Source organism: Dendropsophus ebraccatus, chromosome 1 (genome assembly GCF_027789765.1).
Source record: "Dendropsophus ebraccatus isolate aDenEbr1 chromosome 1, aDenEbr1.pat, whole genome shotgun sequence".
NCBI classification, from domain to species: domain Eukaryota; kingdom Metazoa; phylum Chordata; class Amphibia; order Anura; family Hylidae; genus Dendropsophus; species Dendropsophus ebraccatus.
The window spans coordinates 167582457-167603797 of record NC_091454.1 but is presented as its reverse complement, the minus strand read 5'-3'; the positions used below and the strand labels follow the sequence as shown (position 1 = coordinate 167603797).

The following is a 21341-nucleotide window of genomic DNA, read 5'->3' as shown; positions in this document are numbered from 1 at the left end:
CGGGATCGCTAGCGGCCGCAGTAAAAACTGACATTGAATAGCGGTCGTACGAGCCTGACAGGTCACACAATGGTAAATTGGGATGCGGGGGCACACGGATGCGCCCGCATCCTAATTCAATAGAATTGAAGTTTATCCCGGCCGGTACTGCATTATTGGCCGGGATAAACTTCACTGACACCAGACGTTCTGTGACATGGACAGGTCACAGAACTGCCGATGTCATACACTGTGTGACCCCAGCCTTAGAGAGCATGTATATGTTTATTAGAGAAAACTGTATAGTTTAAGGGAGGCTCTAGTTTTTTTTTATTGGGCACTTCTATCAGAGATAAAAGATACATTTAATAAGACAAGAAGAAAAAATGGGCTGGGAGTATGGCGCCTCATGTAATCCTGTTATGTGCAGATGTGTGAAGTAAAAGTAAAGGTGGACTCTCCCCTTTAACCTCGTCCTGCATCAAAGCGTACATTTAGAGCCCTATCACACCAACAGCGGCGACCCTGCTCTGAACCGTGGCGATCCGGGCTACTATCTGCACCCGCTAATTAGGGCCGTTAAATGCAGCTGTCAAACATAGTCCTCCATAGCCCCTTCCTTGGTGTCTAATGGCGGGATTCCCTCCCACCCATGATGTGATCATGGAGGGGGGATCCCCCCCTATGAGGAATCAGTGTAGTTATCTTAGAAGTTACCCAGGTTGACTTCAAATTAATGTATGTTTAAAAAAAAGTTTTTTTTTATTAATAAAAAAAATCCCCTCTCCTAATAAAAGTTTGAATCACTTCACTTTTCCCATTTCATAAATAAAAATAAAAATATAAACATATCTTGAAAAATTAAGTCTGTCATTGCAGTACAATTGGTGTCGCAATTGTGTCATGTGGGTCTATAGGTGACAAAATGCAAGTGCTATGACCTTTTAAACATGAAGAGGAAAAAAATGAAAGTTCAAATATGAAATCGGTTCTGAAGGGGTTAAGCTTTATGCGTATCAATCCGCTTTGGGGGTAGCTCGTAGTGTCGGATGATGGTTCCAGGAAAGTGACTCGCCCAGTGTCCGGGCCCGTGGTTTCATGCAGGGGAGAGAAGAAAAAAAGTACCTGGGTAGGTATCCTGGCACTGCCGGAAATTCCTTCACAACGAGTGGAGTATAAAAAAATCAAAATGGCTCATTTATTGGTTAAAATTAGTAAAAATGTACTATACCTAAAATAAAATGTATGTTTTACTGATTTTATCCAATAAATCAGCCATTTTATTTTTTATACTCCACACGTTGTGAAGGAATTTTTGGCAGCGCCAGGATACCTACCCAGGTACAAAAGATACAGTTGGGCATGTGGGTACACAGGTTTCCTACAGCACATTTGCCAGTAGATCCTGCACACTTATAGGTTTCTGGAGATGGCCTTCTAGCTGGTTCCATAAATGCTCTATTGGTGATAAATCTGCCAATCAGGCCGGCAAAGGAAGTGTAGCAGTATGGGGAACCCTTGCTGTGTGGGTGAACATTATGCTGCTGAATAATTCCAGTTGGAAGCCTCCACCATGACAGGAACATATGTGGCCTGAGGGTGTCCTGTACATATCACTCAGCTGTCAGTGTCCTTTGTATCACTAATAGGGGTGATGGGCTATTGTGTGACTGCTCCCCATCACACCAGCAGCTGGGGCAGGATGTCACCCCACAGCAATGGCACTGTTGACCAATTGGCCTCCATACTCACATCCAACCATTAACAGACCCTGGATTCATCTCTAAAGATTATGCAGGGCGAGTCTGTAGCAGTCCAGGCTTCTTATATAGAGGACATGTAATGGGCGCCATGACACCACATTTCCATCTGCTAAATGCCAGGAAATGCATGTAATGAAGGTGATACCTGTGTATGGATGGTGGACAAGGGCCAGATAGCAGGAAACACATTGAAACAACCATTCTGCACCTCTCATGCAGGTGCCCCCTGTCAAAGTCTAGGGGCACAACACCCTCCAGTGTGCTGTACAGACATGTCCACCAGGCAATGATCACTCAAGAGGTACACTGCCCAAAAGTAGCCTCCTAGAGCTCTTCCCATAGGGCAGCATAGGAAGCAGGTAGGACCAGACCACACCTGTAACTATTTACACTATTGCACTTCTATTAGGGTGCACTGTTTTTTTCCTTTGTCAATTAGTACGGCTACTATCTGTATCTTACATCTCTATCATCTATTGCTATGTATATCATCTATAGCTATCATGTGACCCCAGGGCCCGGGTGACGGCGCATCCCTTACAGCTACGCCCCACTGAGTCACTTTCAGGGCTGCGCATCCGTCACTGTGTCATCGGCATCACACCTTCTGAGCATGCGCACTACTCCCGCAGCTACAGGTCGCTAGTGGTAAGCTGGGGTTGCTGAGGACTCCTTTAGGCGCACGGCGCAGCCAACCTTGCTGGATTCCTTGTTATTCCTTTTCTAGCTTCTGATTGGCAAATTTTGCTGGGAGGTCGCTTTCTATTGGCTGCAGATGCTTGTCCGTCTCATAGTCGGGTTAGGCTGGTCCAGGCGGAGGAGGCAGGTTAGTGAATAGAGGCAATTGCCGGTGTAAATAAACCTAATGGCAGCAGAGATGGTGGGCGTGTGACGTGAGCGGGGCCGGCGGCTGGCTGCGGGGCTGGGGTCCCCGAATGTACCGTGCTGTGGGTGAATGTATGTAATACAGTCAGTGACAGCCCTAATAAACAAGCTGTGCTCTGTGTGTATACAGCTGGAACCTCCCCTGCTGCTCACTATAGCGCTGTACCGTGTGCTGCTGCTGGCTCCCTCCTGCGGTCACCACAGTAACATGGGGGCGCTAGTGAGCTGTCCTCACCTGCTCACCTCTCTATGGAGGGCTGGCTAGATGCAATGGGATTTCTCCATGTAGGAGTGTAGGTTTTGCCAAGCATACTAGTTCATAGAGATTCCTGGTGCTGCATAAAGTTCTTTGAGACTTTGAATTTCAGTTCATCTTGTAGTCATTGAGTATAGACAGTAAGGTGTGTGTGTGATATATATATATATATATATATATATATATATATATCTATCAGGGCAGTAATGGAGGCACCAAGTAAGAGTATATTTCAAATGACAATATGATCTTTAGCGCTGTAGCTGATGAGAGGTGATGTTGATACAATGGTGAGATAAAACGATAGATATAAGTATAGAATCAGTGTGGAAAAAATTGCAATAGCTAAAATAAGTGGGTACTTAGTATTCTTCAATGTAGTACTGCCTCATTGACAATGATTGACTAGAAGTTACGGTACACTGATGTATTGATGTAGATGACTGATTCAGTGGTGCAGTAGTTTCCTACCTGTCTTGCACCGTGCGAAGTCCGAAGGAATCCACATTGCAGTGACGTCACTATCGAGTATAAGGGTACAAACACACACAACGTATACGCAGCGTATTTACTGCTGCGATACGCAGCAGATTAGGTTTAAATAACTGAACACAGCATCAAATCTGCACCACCAAGTCTGCTGCAGATCTGCGTATCTGCTGCGTATACGGTGTGTGTGTTTGTACCCTAAGAGTATATTTCCCATGGATTCTGCTTTGGGACCTCACATCTAAGGGTGGTATTACACGGGCCGAGCAGGGCCCGATAATACCTGTAAACGAGCAGCGATCTGCTAGATCGTCGCTCGTTTACTGGGCCTATTACACGGCCCGATAATCGTTTGACAAGAGCTGCAAGGACATCGGTAATGATGTCCTTGCAGCCCTTGCTAAACTGGCATACATTACCCATCCACGTTCCAGGGCTGCTCCTGCCGGCCGCTTCTCCCGGGGTCCCGTGCGCGCTCTAGCTTCACAGCGGCCTGTCAGCTGGTAGGCCGCTCAGCCAATCACAGGCCGGGACCACCGCGACCTATCAGCTGACAGGCCTCTGTTAAGCTAGAGCGCGCGCGGGACCCCGGGAGAAGCGGACGGCAGGAGCAGCCCTGGAACGTGGATGGGTAATGTATATCGTTAGTCGCCGGCCATGCACCGCTATTACACGTAGCGGTGCGCGGTCGGCGCCCGACGAAAATAGGGTCTAACCTATATCAACGATCAGCCGATGATCGTTGTCATCGGCTGATCGTTGCATTTATTACACGGAGCGATAATCGGCCGAATCGGGCCAATTCGGCCGATTATCGTTCCGTGTAATAGTACCCTAAGGGTCCATTTACACAAAAAGATTATCTGACAGATTATCTGCCAAAGATTTGAAGCCAAAGCCAGAAACAGACTATAAACAGAGATCAGGTCATAAAGGAAAGCCTGAGATTTCTCCTCTTTTCAAATCCATTCCTGGCTTTGGCTTCAAATCTTTGGCAGATAATCTATCAGAATTTTTCTGTGTAAATGGACCCTATTACATCTCCCATCTTCAGCGGGTACATAGGCTGTAGTGCACACTGTGAGCAGATGTGAAATCATATTATTATTATAAAATATGAATTAGTGTTGTGTCTCTTATTTCCACCCAGAAAACTTGTCTAGTAGCCAGAATGCATAAAATCCACAGCAGATAAAGAGGGAAATAGAATACGTTTTACTGACTAACATTTACAGAGTCTTCAGACATGGAACATAGATTTCAATGGGTGGTGCAGTTCCAATATAGACCTTATACATAGTGTCAGTGTATGTGAGATTGCATCAGACCTATAGATATTAAGGGTACGTTCACACTTACCGGATCCGCAGCTGTTTTTTTTTGCTGCAGATCCGCAGCAGATTTCATTTAAATAACTGAACACAGCATCAAATCACCATCAAATCTGCTGCGGATCCTGTAGGTGTGAACGCACCATAAATGAGCTGACTGTGGACAGGTTGGGCTTAAAGGGTACCACTCACCTACAAAAAAAATCTTCTTTAGCATTATAAATCCACTCGAATACATCCCATAACACACTTTGTAAACGTATCTGTATATCCTACCTGCCAGGTATGCCCAGAATACCTCCTTATACCGATTCCTGCCCTGTGCTAATTGCTTCTATCTGGTCATCTTGGTGTTCCTTTTGGTCATACTAGTCACGGTCCTGGAGCTGGGATTTACCTTTATGGGCGTGATTCGCAGCTCCTTGTCAAGTGTCATCCTGAAGCAGGCCTAGCAGTATCCCCTCTGTACTGCACATGTCTGAAATAGCCTCAGACTCAGCAGAATAAGTCTGGGGCTATTTAGGACCTGCGCCATACAGAGTAGATAGAACGCAGTTGCACTGCACATGTCCGGCGGTTGCAGCTACTCACTGCTAGGCCTGCCTCATGATGGCGATCGCATGACAAAGAGCTGTGACTCACGCCCTTAGAGGCGTGATTACGCTGAAACCCATCTCCGGGACCACGACTAGTTGGACCAAAAGAAACGCCCAGTTGACCAGATGGAAGCAATTAGGATACAGCACAGGAATCAGTATAAGTAGGTTTTCTGGTTATACTTGGCTGGCAGGCAGCCAGGAAATACTCATACATTTTCAAAGTATGTTATAGGATGTATTAGAGTGGATTAATAGCATTGTAACGTTTTTTTTAGGTGACTGGTTCCCTTTTAAAAAAAGTGTACTTACCCGTCCTAATCCCCCGTTGCCACTGCTCTGTTACCATTGGATTCCTGCTGCGCAGCACTACCTGGTCTTTCTTTTAACACAAGGTAATGCCCTCTTTGCCAGTCACTAGCAGGTGACATCTTTGGTCAGTGACTGCTGGCTCTGCTAATGGTTTTAGCACAGTGAGCAGTAACAGCAATCACAATGCACTGTGTAGGGAACCTTGGCTCTCCAGCTGTTGCAAAACTACTACTCCCATCATCCCTGGACAGCCAAAGCTTTAGCTTTGTCTGTCCATGCATGGTGGGAGTTGTAGTTTGCAACAGCTGGAGATCCAAGGTTCCCTACCCCTGGTATAGAGGCTGCTTCACACAGCCACAGGAGGGGGGTACCCTCTTCTGTATAGCTCTGTGCAGTGCTTGATGAAAACGGGATCGGGAACTGCAGGAATTTGAGAGCCCTGCAATTCCTGACACAAACATTGGTGGCAGCAGGGGGGCCCGTTTGTCCCCTTACTGCTGCCAGTCAATGGAAGTCTGTATGTAAATAAAAAACTTTACATTTATTTTACAAAATGCTATAACTTTTGCTATGAGCAAAAAAGATTTAGTCTTCAGAGTACGCCTTTAAGGTTTTCAGGCTGTTACGGTATGTGATTTATTTTATAGTATGTATCTATTTTTAGTTTCTTTTTAAAAAAAATCTTCCCATACACTTTGTGGAATGCTTAAATAACTTGCATAGAAAATGATGGGCAGATTGCTATTTACAGCTTGGATGGCTGGATTTACACGCCATAATCTTGCAGGCAATCCATAATTGACTGAATGGGATTGTATTAAATTGATTATATTTCCTTTGATTATAGTAGAAGTAACACCAAGATATTTAGGCTAAGTTCCCACACAATATTTTTGCTCAGTATTTTGGTCAGTATTTTTCAATCAAAACCAGGAGTGGATTGAAAACACAGAAAGGCTCTGTTCACACACTGTTGAAATTGAATGGATGGCCGCCATTTAATGGCAAATAACAGCTGCTATTTCAAAGCAATGGCAATTATTTGCCATTAAATGGCGGCCATCCACTCAATTTCAACAGTGTGTGAACAGAGCCTTTCTGTGTTTTCAATCCACTCCTGGTTTTGGTTGCAAAATACTGAGCAAAAATACTGTGTGGGAACATAGCCTAAGGCCTTTTTAGGCTGTTTGGGGAGTTTTTTTTTTTATAGACAAAAACAAAATATGGCCTTATTTTTGTATCAAAATATCGATTGGCCAAAAGAAAGAAGAAGTTGTGTGAACATAGTGTTAGGCCAGTTTCACGCAAACCGGATCCGCATCGGATTTCACGCTGTGAATTCCCAGCAAAATCTGCTGTGGATCCCTTGCCTGTAATTTTCAATGTGATTCCTTTATGGCCTGTTCTCTTTTTATTGTCTGTTCCTGGATTTGGCTTAAAAAATCTGTCAGATAAATCTCTGTGTAAACGCACCCTCACGCAGCTTTATTGTCTTGCAGGCAGGGCCACATGAATGATCGCTTTGTTTTCACAATTCTAATAATTCCTATGTTTATATAGCACCAACCATTTCTGCAGCACTTTACATAGTTTGTCATCACTCAAATCAGTCCCTGTCCCCATTAGGGCTCACAATCTTTAAATAACCTACAAACACCCCACATATAAGTACCAACACGTATTCTTCCAAATAAATTCATTTTTATTTAGAGACAAAAATCTACAATCCCATTAAAACATATACACATAAGTCACCTTAACTAAGAACACAAAGAAAAGTAAGCCATATAAAAATTGTGTGACACTGATCCATGAAATGAAAGAATATGTATAAATTTTATTGGTACAAAAAAACTACAAGTGACAAGACACACTAGATAAATACAAAATTCTCTCTAGATAGTACCGGGTTCCTTCCCGGCTACATTCCCTCATTCCTGAGGTTGATCCCACATGCTGGAGGTGTGGCACTGAGGAAGGTACGTTCCTCGACATTTTTTGGGACTGCACGCGCCTTCAAACTTTTTGGTCTGAGGTCACACGGGTGATATGGCAGGTCACTGATATATGGGTCCTGCTCTATTTCTCCTTCATCACTGCGACTTATCTTTGTCAGTTTACAAATGTTCCCTGCTCAGTTTCTTGGTCATGGCCGCCAGAGCATGCGTTCCCCTTTATTGGAAAAAACAGAACCCATTCCCGATCTCTGGATCTCGAAGGTCAATGACCTCATGCATATGGAGGACCTGACGGCTAACATTCTGGATTCTAATGTCCGTTTTAATCGTACTTTGTTCGCTTGGATGCAGTTCCAAGACACTGATATGTAGAAGGGACTGCTGCAAACCCCTTCTACACCTTGATCTTTTTATCTGCTAGGGGACATTCGCTACACTTTTTGGAAGCTTCGCCTCAGACATCCCTTCCCTCATTCCCTTCTTTTCTTTTACTTCCAAAATTCCCTTCTTGTCTACCCACTTTGTGTCTCTGTTTTGTCAGTGTTTCTTCCTTAATCTGTTTGTGTGTGATTCATTTGCTTATATCGATGTTTCCCGAGCTAATGCTAAGACCTATGTGCAACCTCACACATCCTTGTACCTATACTTTCAAGTATACTTTCATATACTTAACCCCCCCCCGCTAGAGCCCATCTCGCCAAGTCCAGCTCCTGGAGCCAGTCCCGGGACGGAGATATCCTTGTCGGAAGCCCGGTGCGCAGCGCTGCATATGTTAGTCCGATGCCCATAGAGAATAAATGGAGCCGTCATTCTCTATGGTCGTCGGACCCATCTCTGCAGTGCGCGCGGCGGGCTTCCAACAAGGATATCTCCGTCCCAGGACCGGCTCCAGGAGCGGGACTTGGTGAGATTAGGTAAGTATCCGGGGCTCTAGCGGACCTTCACCCCGGCTCGGGGGGTTAAAGGTTCTCTTTAAAAACACACAACATACAAGGAACTGTATATGATAAGTACGGTATCCAAGACCCACCGACAAGATAAAGTATGCAGACCCCTCCTAGCGCTGATTTTAATGATACAAGAAATGTATAGAATCAGTATCCTAAAAATACAATAAAGTCTATATTGAAAAAATGATGGACACAAAAGAAGAGAGTAACAACCAGGTGCATCAAATCATATTAGTAGTGGAAGAAAAAAAGAGTAAATCTGACCCAAGTAGAGGGATCCATGCCGGGGACCTCTAAACCCCACACGCTCCGTCTCTGACATGAGACTTTCTCAAGAGTACTGTTGATTTAAAGAAAAGACAAATATATGGCACTTGTAATCAGATTAAATCCATAAAGTATGAAAGTGAATTATATGAACCTTACCCCTCCCTTCAGCTACAGGTCTCGTCCATACTCCCAAGATGGCAGCGGCGTCACTCAATGAGTATTGCGCATGTGCGGGATGTAAATCCACCTCTAAGTGGGGTCATTCTTGGTTGATGTGAATCAACGTAATTGAACAGGTACAAAAAGCCAGGAATGGATTTGAAAAGAGGAGTCTTTATGTCCTGTTCTCTGTTTATAGTCTGTTCCTGGCTTTGGCTTCAATATTCTGTCAGATCTCTCTGTGTAAACGCACCCTTATGCAGCTTAATTGTCTTACAGGCAGGGCCACATGAACGATCACTTTGTATTTATAATTATAATACAAATTCCAATGTTTATATAGCACCAACCAATTCTGCAGCACTTTACATGGTTTTTCATCACTCAAATAGGTTCCTGTCCCCATTAGGGCTCACAATCTGTATATAACTTCCAATACCCCACATACCAGTACCAACACGTATTCTTCCAAATAAATTGTTTTATTTGAGACAAAAATCAACAATCCCATAAAAAGATATACACGTTCTTTTCATTAAAAAAAAAAAAAAATAATTGAAACAGCCATTGTTCACACAGTGTATTGAACAACAGCTGGTGTTCAATACAGTAAAGGAAGTAATTGACAGTGGCTGTCTAGCGCCTATAGGGTGCCTGAAAAATTTCGGGGCACACCCATACGGCGGGATTGTAATGATTTTTTAAAATAATGTTCATCTGGCCAATAATGCAGTATCAGCCGGATAGACATGTAAAACAAAAGCCATTGTTGTACCTCGTGTAAACATAGCCATAAAATGCTAGACAACTGTGCACATATTACCATGCTAGTGAATCAACCCCAATAGATAATAGTATACCTAAAAAAAGGCACTTACTCATTCACTGACCCAGTGGCCATCGACCCCAGCTCATCCACTTAACACCCCACTAGAGATAAGTGAAACTCAAGCATGCTGATTTCATAGCGGTGGCTGCTGAAGTTGGATAAAGCCCTAAGGGCCTTATTCCACAGTAACGATAATCGGCCGGATCGGCCCCATTTGGCCCGATTCGGACGATTATTGTTCAGTGAAATAGAGAGAACGATCATCCGATAATCGTGTCATCGGTTGATCGTTCATTTAGGGCCAGACCTAAAATCATCGTTCCCCCACCGCGCATCGCTACAGTTGAATAGCGGTGCGCGGCGGGCGACCAACGATTTCAGAAGCTCAGCATCATACATTACCTGTCAGGGCTTCTTCTCCGCGCTGTCTTCATCCCCGGGTCCCGCGCGCTCTATCTTCCGAATGGCCGGTCAGCTGACGGAGTGCTCAGCCAATTACAGGCCGGGACCGCCGCGGCCTGTGATTGGCTGAGTGTGGCCTGTCAGCTGACCGGCCATTCGGAAGATAGAGCGCGCGGGACCCGGGGATGAAGACAGCGCAGAGAAAAAGCCTGGACACGTAATGTATGATGCTGCAAGGGCTGCAAGGACATCGGTAACGATGTCCTTGCAGCCCTCGCTCAACGATCATCGAGCCGTGGAATAGGCCCAGTAAACGAGCGGCGATCTAGCAGATCGACGCTCATTTACATCGTTGATCGGGCCCTCCTTGGCCTGTGGAATAGGACCCCAGCTAATCAAATACCGAACGCTGGATCGACCCGAACCCGGTTCGCTCATCTCTACACCCCACCCACCCATATATATATATATATATATACAGGGCCGTATTTGTCACTAGGCACCCGTGGTCCGGTGCCTAGGGCGGCGCCCTGGGGGGGGCGGCACCCGCAGGGAACACTTTTTTTTATTATTATAAAAAAAAAAACAAAAAAAAAAAAAACACGTCCGTAGGCACCGGCCCACGGGTGCCTAGTCCGCGCCGGGGGGGGGGGGGGGGGGGGGGGGGGGGGGGGGGGGGGGGGGGGGGGGGAGGAGGAGGTGTGACGGAGCGGGCCGGGAGAAGGATGGGCAGGCAGGCTGGTTCCCTCCCCCCATGCAGCGCCGAGGTCCGGAGTCCGGGGTGCAGGGCTGGTGTTGAGCTTCCGGCACACACAGTGTGACAGAGGCCGGAAGCTCCCAGCTGCAGCCCCGCGGTCCCGGATCTTCTCTCCTGCTCGGCGGCGCTCACGTGATGTGACGTCATCGCCTAGCAGGAGAGAAGATCCAGGAACGCGGGGCTGCAGCTGGGAGCTTCCGGCCTCTGTCACACTGTGTGTGCCGGAAGCTCAACACCAGCCCTGCACCCCGGACCCCGGACCTCGGCGCTGCATGGGGGGAGGGAACCAGCCTGCCTGCCCATCCTTCTCCCGGCCGCTCCGTCTCCCCCCTGCCCCCCCAGCCTCTCCGCCTCTCACCTGCCCCCCCAGCCTCTCCGCCTCTCACCTGCCCCCCCCAGCCTCTCACCTGCCCCTCAGCCTCTCACCTGCCCCCCCAGCCTCTCACCTGCCCCTCAGCCTCTCACCTGCCCCCCCAGCCTCTCACCTGCCCCTCAGCCTCTCACGTGCCCCCCCAGCCTCTCACCTGCCCCCCAGCCTCTCACCTGCCCCCCAGCCTCTCCCCTGCCCCCCAGCCTCTCACCTGCCCCCCAGCCTCTCCCCTGCCCCCCAGCCTCTCACCTGCCCCCCCAGCCTCTCACCTGCCCCCCCAGCCTCTCACCTGCCCCCCCAGCCTCTCACCTGCCCTCAGCCTCTCACCTGCCCCCCCAGCCTCTCACCTGCCCCTCAGCCTCTCACCTGCCCCTCAGCCTCTCACCTGCCCCCCCAGCCTCTCACCTGCCCCCCAGCCTCTCACCTGCCCCCCCAGCCTCTCCCCTGCCCCCCAGCCTCTCCCCTGCCCCCCAGCCTCTCACCTGCCCCCCCAGCCTCTCCCCTGCCCCCAGCCTCTCCCCTGCCCCCAGCCTCTCCCCTGCCCCCCCAGCCTCTCCGCCTCTCACCTGCCTCCCCAGCCTCTCACCTGCCCCCCCAGCCTCTCACCTGCCCATCAGCCTCTCACCTGCCCCTCAGCCTCTCACCTGCCCCCCCAGCCTCTCCCCTGCCCCCCAGCCTCTCACCTGCCCCCCCAGCCTCTCACCTGCCCCCCCAGCCTCTCCCCTGCCCCCCAGCCTCTCCCCTGCCCCCCAGCCTCTCCCCTGCCCCCCAGCCTCTCACCTGCCCCCCCAGCCTCTCCCCTGCCCCCCAGCCTCTCCCCTGCCCCCCCAGCCTCTCACCTGCCCCCCAGCCTCTCCCCTGCCCCCCTGCAGCCTCCCCCCAGCCTCTCCCCTGCCCCCCCAGCCTCTCCGCCTCTCCCCTGCCCCCCAGCCTCTCACCTGCCCCTCAGCCTCTCACCTGCCCCCCCAGCCTATCACCTGCCTCTCAGCCTCTCCGCCTCTCACCTGCCCCCCCGCCTCTCACCTGCCCCCCCGCCTCTCACCTGCCCCCCCAGCCTCTCACCTGCCCCTCAGCCTCTCACCTGCCCCCCAGCCTCTCACCTGCCCCCCAGCCTCTCACCTGCCCCCCCAGCCTCTCACCTGCCCCCCAGCCTCTCACCTGCCCCCCAGCCTCTCACCTGCCCCCCCAGCCTCTCACCTGCCCCCCCAGCCTCTCACCTGCCCCCCCAGCCTCTCACCTGCCCCCCCAGCCTCTCACCTGCCCCCCAGCCTCTCCACCTAACCATCAGCCTCTCACCTGCCCCTCAGCCTCTCACCTGCCCCCCCAGCCTCTCACCTGCCCCCCCAGCCTCTCACCTGCCCCCCAGCCTCTCACCTGCCCCTCAGCCTCTCACCTGCCCCCCCAGCCTCTCACCTGCCCCCCCCAGCCTCTCACCTGCCCCCCCCAGCCTCTCACCTGCCCCTTAGCCTCTCACCTGCCCCCCCAGCCTCTCACCTGCCCCCTCAGCCTCTCACCTGCCCCCCCAGCCTCTCCCCTGCCCCCCAGCCTCTCCCCTGCCCCCCCAGCCTCTCCGCCTCTCACCTGCCCCCCAGCCTCTCCCTTGCCCCCCTGCAGCCTCTCCCCTGCCCCCCCAGCCTCTCCGCCTCTCACCTGCCCCCCCCAGCCTCTCCCCTGCCCCCCAGCCTCTCCGCCTCTCCCTGCCCCCCCAGCCTCTCACCTGCCCCCCCCAGCCTCTCCCCTGCCCCCCAGCCTCTCCGCCTCTCCCCTGCCCCCCCAGCCTCTCACCTGCCCCTCAGCCTCTCACCTGCCCCCCCAGCCTATCACCTGCCCCTCAGCCTCTCCGCCTCTCACCTGCCCCCCCAGCCTCTCACCTGCCCCCAGCCTCTCACCTGCCCCCAGCCTCTCACCTGCCCCCCAGCCTCTCACCTGCCCCCCAGCCTCTCACCTGCCTCCCAGCCTCTCCACCTAACCATCAGCCTCTCACCTGCCCCCCCCAGCCTCTCACCCTGCCCCTCAGCCTCTCACCTGCCCCTCAGGCCTCTCACCTGCCCCGCAGCCTCTCACCTGCCCCCCAGCCTCTCACCTGCCCCCCAGCCTCTCACCTGCCCCCCCAGCCTCTCACCTGCCCCCCCAGCCTCTCACCTGCCCCTCAGCCTCTCCCCTGCCCCCCTGCAGCCTCTCCCCTGCCCCCCCCCCAGCCTCTCCCCTGCCCCCCCCCCCAGCCTCTCCCCTGCCCCCCCCCCAGCCTCTCCCCTGCCCCCCCCCAGCCTCTCCCCTGCCCCCCCCCCCAGCCTCTCCCCTGCCCCCCCCCCTGCCCCCCCCCAGCCTCTCCCCTGCCCCCCCCCCAGCCTCTCCCCTGCCCCCCCAGCCTCAGCCTCTCCCCTGCCCCCCCAGCCTCAGCCTCTCCCCTGCCCCCCAGCCTCTCCCCTGCCCCCCTGCAGCCCCTCCCCTGCCCCCCCAGCCTCTCCGCCTCTCACCTGCCCCCCAGCCTCTCCCCTGCCCCCCTGCAGCCCCTCCCCTGCCCCCCCAGCCTCTCCGCCTCTCACCTGCCCCCCAGCCTCTCCCCTGCCCCCCTGCAGCCTCTCCCCTGCCCCCCCAGCCTCTCCGCCTCTCACCTGCCCCCCAGCCTCTCCCCCTGCCCCCCTGCAGCCTCTCCCCTGCCCCCCTGCAGCCTCTCCCCTGCCCCCCTGCAGCCTCTCCCCTGCCCCCCTGCAGCCTCTCCCCTGCCCCCCCAGCCTCTCCGCCTCTCACCTGCCCCCCCAGCCTCTCACCTGCCCCCCAGCCTCTCACCTGCCCCTCAGCCTCTCACCTGCCCCTCAGCCTCTCACCTGCCCCCCAGCCTCTCCCCTGCCCCCCCCAGCCTCTCCCCTGCCCCCCCCCAGCCTCTCCCCTGCCCCCCCAGCCTCTCCCCTGCCCCCCCCAGCCTTTCCCCTGCCCCCCCCAGCCTTTCCCCTGCCCCCCCAGACTCTCCCCCTAACCCTCAGCCTCTCCCCTGGTCCCCAGCCTCTCCCCTGGTCCCCAGCCTCTCCCCCCTGCATTCTCAGCCTCTCTCCCCTGCATTCTCAGCTGCTCCCCAGCCTCCCAGCCCCTTCCCCTGACCCACAGCTTCTCCCTCTGACCCACCTGCCCCTCAGCCTCTCCCCTGCCCCCCTGCAGCCCCTCCCCTGCCCCCCCAGCCTCTCCGCCTCTCACCTGCCCCCCAGCCTCTCCCCTGCCCCCCTGCAGCCCCTCCCCTGCCCCCCCAGCCTCTCCGCCTCTCACCTGCCCCCCAGCCTCTCCCCTGCCCCCCTGCAGCCTCTCCCCTGCCCCCCCAGCCTCTCCGCCTCTCACCTGCCCCCCAGCCTCTCCCCTGCCCCCCTGCAGCCCTCTCCCCTGCCCCCCTGCAGCCTCTCCCCTGCCCCCCTGCAGCCTCTCCCCTGCCCCCCTGCAGCCTCTCCCCTGCCCCCCCAGCCTCTCCGCCTCTCACCTGCCCCCCCAGCCTCTCACCTGCCCCCCCAGCCTCTCACCTGCCCCTCAGCCTCTCACCTGCCCCTCAGCCTCTCACCTGCCCCTCAGCCTCTCACCTGCCCCCCAGCCTCTCCCCTGCCCCCCCCAGCCTCTCCCCTGCCCCCCCCCAGCCTCTCCCCTGCCCCCCCAGCCTCTCCCCTGCCCCCCCCAGCCTTTCCCCTGCCCCCCCCAGCCTCTCCCCTGCCCCCCCAGACTCTCCCCCTAACCCTCAGCCTCTCCCCTGGTCCCCAGCCTCTCCCCTGGTCCCCAGCCTCTCCCCCCTGCATTCTCAGCCTCTCTCCGCTGCATTCTCAGCTGCTCCCCAGCCTCCCAGCCCCTTCCCCTGACCCACAGCTTCTCCCTCTGACCCCAGCCTCTCCCCCTGAATCCCAGCTTCTTCCCTGCCCCCCTACCGCTCCCCCTGACCCCCAGCCTCTCCCCCTGAGCCCCAGCCCCCCCTGAACCCCAGCTTCTCCCCTGCCACCCTAGCTGCCCCTCCCTGCTGGTCCCCTGCCCCCCAGCTGCTCTCCCTTTCCCCCAGCTGCTCTCTCTTTCCCCCAGCTGCCTCCCTTCCCCAGTCACCCCCAGTTGCCTCCCTTCCTCAGTCACCCCTAGCTGCCTCCCTTCCCCTGTCACCCCCAGCTGCCCCCCTTCCCCAGTCCCCCTGTCGCCCCAGCTGCCTCCCTTTCCCAGTCACCCCCAGCTGCCTCCCTTTCCAGCCCCCCCAGCTGCCCTCCTGCCCCAGTCACCCCCAGCTGCCCCTGCAGACAAGTTGTGGTCGGAGAAGTCTTCATGATGCTGCGCCAGATGGATAAGAAAGCAAAAAGTTAGCGACAGCAATTCGAGAAGACGTCACCTGTGAGTCATTAGTAACTGCACTGTAATCACTTCTATAGTGTGCAGAGCCTGTGTACCATTGGGGTCTATAAGGGTATAAACCCACACACCGTATACACAGCGTATTTACTGCTGCGATACGCAGCGAATACGCAGCAAAAACACAACAAATACGCAACAAAAACGCAGCAGATTAGATCTAAATAACTGAACTCAGCATTAAATCTTCACCATCAAACTGCTGCGTATTTGCTGCGTATTTGTTGCGTATTTGTTGCGTATTTGCTGCGTATACGGTGTGTGGGTTTGTACCCTAAGGGTCAGTTTATTGTTTGCGGTAGTGTACTGACACAGCCCTGCGGTCACTACAGTACACTAGTGCAAACTTTTAAACTAGGACCCAACTACAAGAGCTGCAGGCACTACAACTCCCAGCATATGCTGAGGGCTGCAGACTGTCAGTAAATGCTGGGAGTTGTAGTGCCTGCAGCTGTTGTAGTTGGGTCCTAGGTGCATCATACACTGGATGCTTTGTGGCATATAAGAATACATAGATCTGTGGGGGCTCAGTGTGTGGAAGTGACCCCAGAACATCACTAATAGGGGATAGAACAACAACATCTCCCCCTACCATATTAGTGATGTTCTGGGGTCACGTCCCTGCACTGAGCCCCCACAGATCTATGTATTCTGATCTCCCGCAACGCCTCCAGGACCCAACTACAACAGCTGTAGGCACTACAACTCCCAGAACAGTCTGCAGCCCTCAGGATATGCTGGGAGTTGTAGTGCCTGCAGCTGCTGTAGTTGGGTCCTAGGTGCATCATACACTGGATACTTTGTGGCATATAAGAATACATAGATCTGTAGGGGCTCAGTGTAGGGAAGTGACCCCAGAACATCACTAATAAGATATTGGGGGAGATGTTTTTGTTCTATCCCCTATTAGTAATGTTCTGGGGTCACTTCCCTGCACTGAGCCCCCACAGATCTCTTTATTCTTATATGCCACAAAGCATTCAGTGTATAGGACCCAACTACAACAGCTGCAGGCACTACAACTCCCAGCATGTACTGACAGTCTGCAGCCCTCAGGATATGCTGGGAGTTGTAGTACAGTAGTACAATCCTATGATAACTGCCGCTGTAGACAGATGTATTACTGGACCTTCAGGGCTGATGGTTGTCACCCACAGATTGCAGCCACCAGGAGCCTCTGCACACAGTGATTTATTACAGGGTTGTCCTCTCAGAGACTACAACTCCCAGCATACCCTGAGAGCTGTATAAATGTAGGGATTTGTCACAGATACAGATGAATTCAGGAAAGGACGGGGTCAGCATGTCGTGTCTCACTGGTTGTATATTGGTGGCTCCAGGTCCCCCAGTCCAACACTGGACAGAACCAGTCCCCCGGCCTCCTTCCTTCCTCCATCACATCTGTTTGATGAGAACAGCGGGCATCAAGCAGAGCGGCACCCAAGTGCCAGGGTATATACCATGCATGTACAGTAACGGCGCGGCGGGGGGGGGGGGGGGTGAGGGGGGGCGCCTCTGCGTGCAAAGTGCCTAGGGCAGCATGAACTCTAAATACAGGCCTGTATATATATATATATATATATATATATATATATATATATATATTGCTTCATGATTGTTGTAGACCCTGGCTTGTCCGGTTTGTCTTATGTGTTTTTATGGGATTATTGATTTTAGTCTCAAATAAATATTTATTCTGAAGAATACAGGTTGTTACTTATTTGTGGGTGTTTTGTAGGTTATATTAATTTAATGAGACCTCCAGTGTTATAGAATGTTTTGCATTATGTTGCTCTTGTAAACATGGGAATAAGATACAAACTCCTTGCAGTTGTTCTTGGTTGGATTTGAACCCAGGGACCCCAGTGCTGCAAGGCCACTGGGGCCACTTTACTCTTCCTGCACGCCTTCACTTTCATTGTTGTTGGAAGCCTGTTTCCTGTTTACAAGGTGGCAGACTAATACTGATTTTTAAGCCGCCTTAAATTATGCGATCAGCGTTTTCTTGTTTGTCAGCTGATCACTGAGCCTTTTGTACAGGGCAGTATTGACCTATTCGACCGATACTTACAGTGTATAGTAGAGCCTCTAGACTGAGTTGGAACAATGCTCTTTTGACAGAGGAAAAGTAACACTCCTTCCTGGGATGAGCTGGAAAGGGCAGGGGGCATATGCCAGCTTTGTTGGTCCCCCATTCGTGATCAAAAAGGGCCTCCTGAAATGGTGCAAGCTGGAACGCCGCCTTGATCCCCCTCCCATCCCTGCCTCCGCTTGATTGATAGTTTCAGCTAGAAGTGCCCTAAGCAGTGTCAGTTAAGGGAGAGGATGCAGGAAAACGGTCCAGCTTGCAGTGTTTAAGACCACTCACTAGACTCCTAAGTGACTCCTATAAAGAGGGGGAACTCTCCCAATATATACATTAAGGGTGCGTTCACACCTACAGGATCTGCAGCAGATCTGCAGCAGATTTGATGCTGTGTTCAGTTATTTAAATGAAATCTGCTGCAGAAAATCAGCTGCAGATCCTGTAGGTGTGAACGCACCATAAAGGTATACTGTAAAAGTAGTGTAAACTTAGCCTTTGCTTATATTTAAAGGGGTACTCCAGAGAATTTTTCTCTTTCATATCAACTGGTGTCAAAAAGTTATGAAGATTTTTATTTTATTTCTATTTAAAAAATGCAAGTCTTCCAGTATTTATCAGCTGCTGTGTGTCCTGCAGGACATGGTGTATTCTTTTCCGCCTGACATAGTGCTCTCTGCCGCCACCTCTGTCTGTGACAGTGTCCATAGCACGAGAGGTTTTCTATGGGGATTTGCTACTGCTCTGGACAGTTCCTTACATGGACAGAGGTGGCAGCAGAGAGCACAGGGTCGGACTGGAAAGAATACACCACTTTCTGCAAGACATACAGCAACTGATAAGTACGGAAAGACTTGAGATTTTTTGTAAATAGAAGTAATTTACAAATCTACATAACTTTCTGACACCAGTTGATTAAAAATATTTTTTTTTTCTCATGAGTACCTCTTTAACACTTGGTTTTTCTCATTGTTTTCCATTTCTGTTCATAGTAAACAGTGAAGACATTCTTCTTGATGACTAACAGCATAAGCTGAACTTTAGAAGGCTAAAATAGATCTAGGTTATGAGGTTAGAATGGGAATAGAAGATGTAATGGTATATGGGATTGCCTGTAAGTAAAGGGACAGCTGAGCCGCATGCTTCTTTCTTATGACAAGGACCCACAGCTTTTTACATACCCAGAGGTGGCACTGAACTGGTTAAACCTTAATCTGCACTTATCTTCTCTTCATATCATGAAGTTACTTGCCTTGTTACCCGATTAGAAGGGCACTGGATGGTATCAAAGACATATTGTCAGCTGCCCATTTACCGCCAGATACAGCCAGAATAAACCATCTAGAACCAGAGCATCAGTCCAAAACAATAAGTGCACTATGATGGGTGTTGTTTTACTGCTGTGCAAGCTCCACCAAGTCAGGAGTTATGGCTGTAGCTTTTTTCATTTTGTTTACATGATGTTTTAGGACTTATAGCACACTGTTAGTATCAGGAGATACACAAATGTGGCAGGAAATCCTATATAAAAGACCACATTCTACCTATCTACCGAATTGTGTATGTTTTTTTTTCCCCGCTACATGTATGTATTACAGTACACTGCAGACTACGCATGTGGTAAATCCATCAGACGCCGTTTTCTGCCCTGGTCTGTCCTCTCCTGAACGCTTAGCTAAGCTAAAGTTGAATCCCATTAGATTTTCGCCTAGACGAATCAATGGCTTCTGTCCGTACTCGAATCCTTCACGTAGTATTAACTTTGGTGTACAGCGCCTTGATGTGTTAGGTAACAATGAGGGAACCAATGCCATTGCCAATGTAAACAGCAATTTATAAGCTTTTCATATCAATAAAATAATGAATTGCTAGATAATCACATAATAGCTTGGTGTTTGTGGTAAACAGCTCCTTGGTATTCCCTGCCCTCTCCACAGTTGTGTTCTGTTCTCCTTGGTATAATAGTTAACCCTCTTATCTATACCTTTTGTCTTTCTCTTGAAAGGTTGACCCTTTCTAAATAACATCTCTCTGCATTCCACTTGTCTAAATAAAAAAATGTCAAGACCCCTTTCTATATACAGTATGTCAAAACCTGGTGTTGTCTGCTGTAACTTTTTCCCTGCATTATCTGATAAGATGCCAAATTAAAATATCCTGTGGACTGGTGGTGCGGAGGATTCATAGTCCTCTACTATGTTGTAGGGCTTAGCTATAGGATGCTGACCTAGCTGAATGGGCACTGGGCAAAAATACAAGGCATAGGCCTAGATGCCCAGTAGTAGTGACACACCTGGTCAAAATCCTCTGTTGCTTTTTTTAATTACTTTTCTCACTTTTAGTATCTTATTTAGATTTCAAGGCTTTGTCTTATTTTCCCTTCCATATTAATCTAACAACTTCCTATTGATTTTGGTTGCTTCTAGAAGACAGCCCTGCTGCTCCGGACCCCCATCACATATCCTGAACAGAGAGCGGCTCAGTAGTACACAGACTGCATTACAGTACATAACCAGAACTGAATTTTATTCAATGATGATAAACAATTTCTAAAATGTAACCACAAGTTGAGATTACACACTGTGTAGCAAATGATACAAGTGTAGTTACATAGTTGGTTAGCTTTAAAATAAGCAGGGATCCCCCCAAATCCACCCTATCATCCTCCATGGTATATTACTGAGCTTCCTTGGCCTGTGCATGTACCTGCAATAAATAGACTAGGGTATATTCAAACAGGACTGAAATGTTGCAGATTTTGACCTCCCTGTTGCAGTTGGGACAGCCTGCCCCAGCATACAACATACCCATATCTTACATTGTCAGTTTGATTATTGACATTCACATACAGCCCAGACAGTCTAATGTAATGTATTGCTGAAGAAATGAATGATGCCAACACCAGTGGCGGCACATCACCCTGGGCACATCCGGCCTCCTCTCACTCACATATAAAACTTTTATGAGGCCACAGCCTGAAATGTAGGTGGTCAGCTGCTAAAGTGAATATTATGCAGTGTCACTTCCTCCCTCCTAGGATAGCATACTAGCAGACTTCACTGACGTAACCAGTCTCTTCCTATCAACCAAAGAGCAGCCAAAACTTTTCCTTCTCCTTGGCCTACTTATTGAAATGGTGGTTGCTGTGCACACAGAATGGTGATGGAGTGAACTAGAAGAAGAATTGGAGCTTTGTGCAGTTCTTTGGATGTGAAACAAACACTTGCCGGATCGCCCTGTCCTAGGTTTGTAAAATAAAGAATTGTCGACATGCCCGTCATCAGACACAGTTCACTTTGTAGACAGTGGGGCGCTCTCATTTTTCAAAACTCTTTCCAGCTAAAGTAAACTGCACTGTCATCTGAATTTTAGAAACGAGTATGAAAAGGAAGTAGTAAAGCTAATAAAATCATATTGATGTGCAGTACATTGTGTTCCAGATCCGCCCAGTTTCTTCCCTGCTTCAGTGTTCAGTGTTATTGTCTGGCATCCCGGGGCCGCTTACATTGCTGTGGATGGAGAGAACAGGCTGTCGCTTGCTGAGATTGCTTGTATCTGTGTCTTTGCTCCCTGCTGGCCCTGCTCTGTAC

At 51.0% G+C, this 21341-nt stretch overlaps 1 protein-coding gene across 1 annotated transcript in view; it reads left to right on the top strand.

Annotated features, from left to right (window-relative positions):
- Positions 1–2625: 2625 nt before the first annotated feature.
- The window catches only part of PPIP5K1 (diphosphoinositol pentakisphosphate kinase 1), a 147916-nt gene continuing 129200 nt past the window's right edge, over positions 2626–21341 (top strand). The window contains exon 1 of the mRNA XM_069983920.1: positions 2626–2699. The gene's annotated coding sequence lies outside the window, so the exon portion shown is untranslated. The remainder of the gene's footprint in view (positions 2700–21341) is intronic.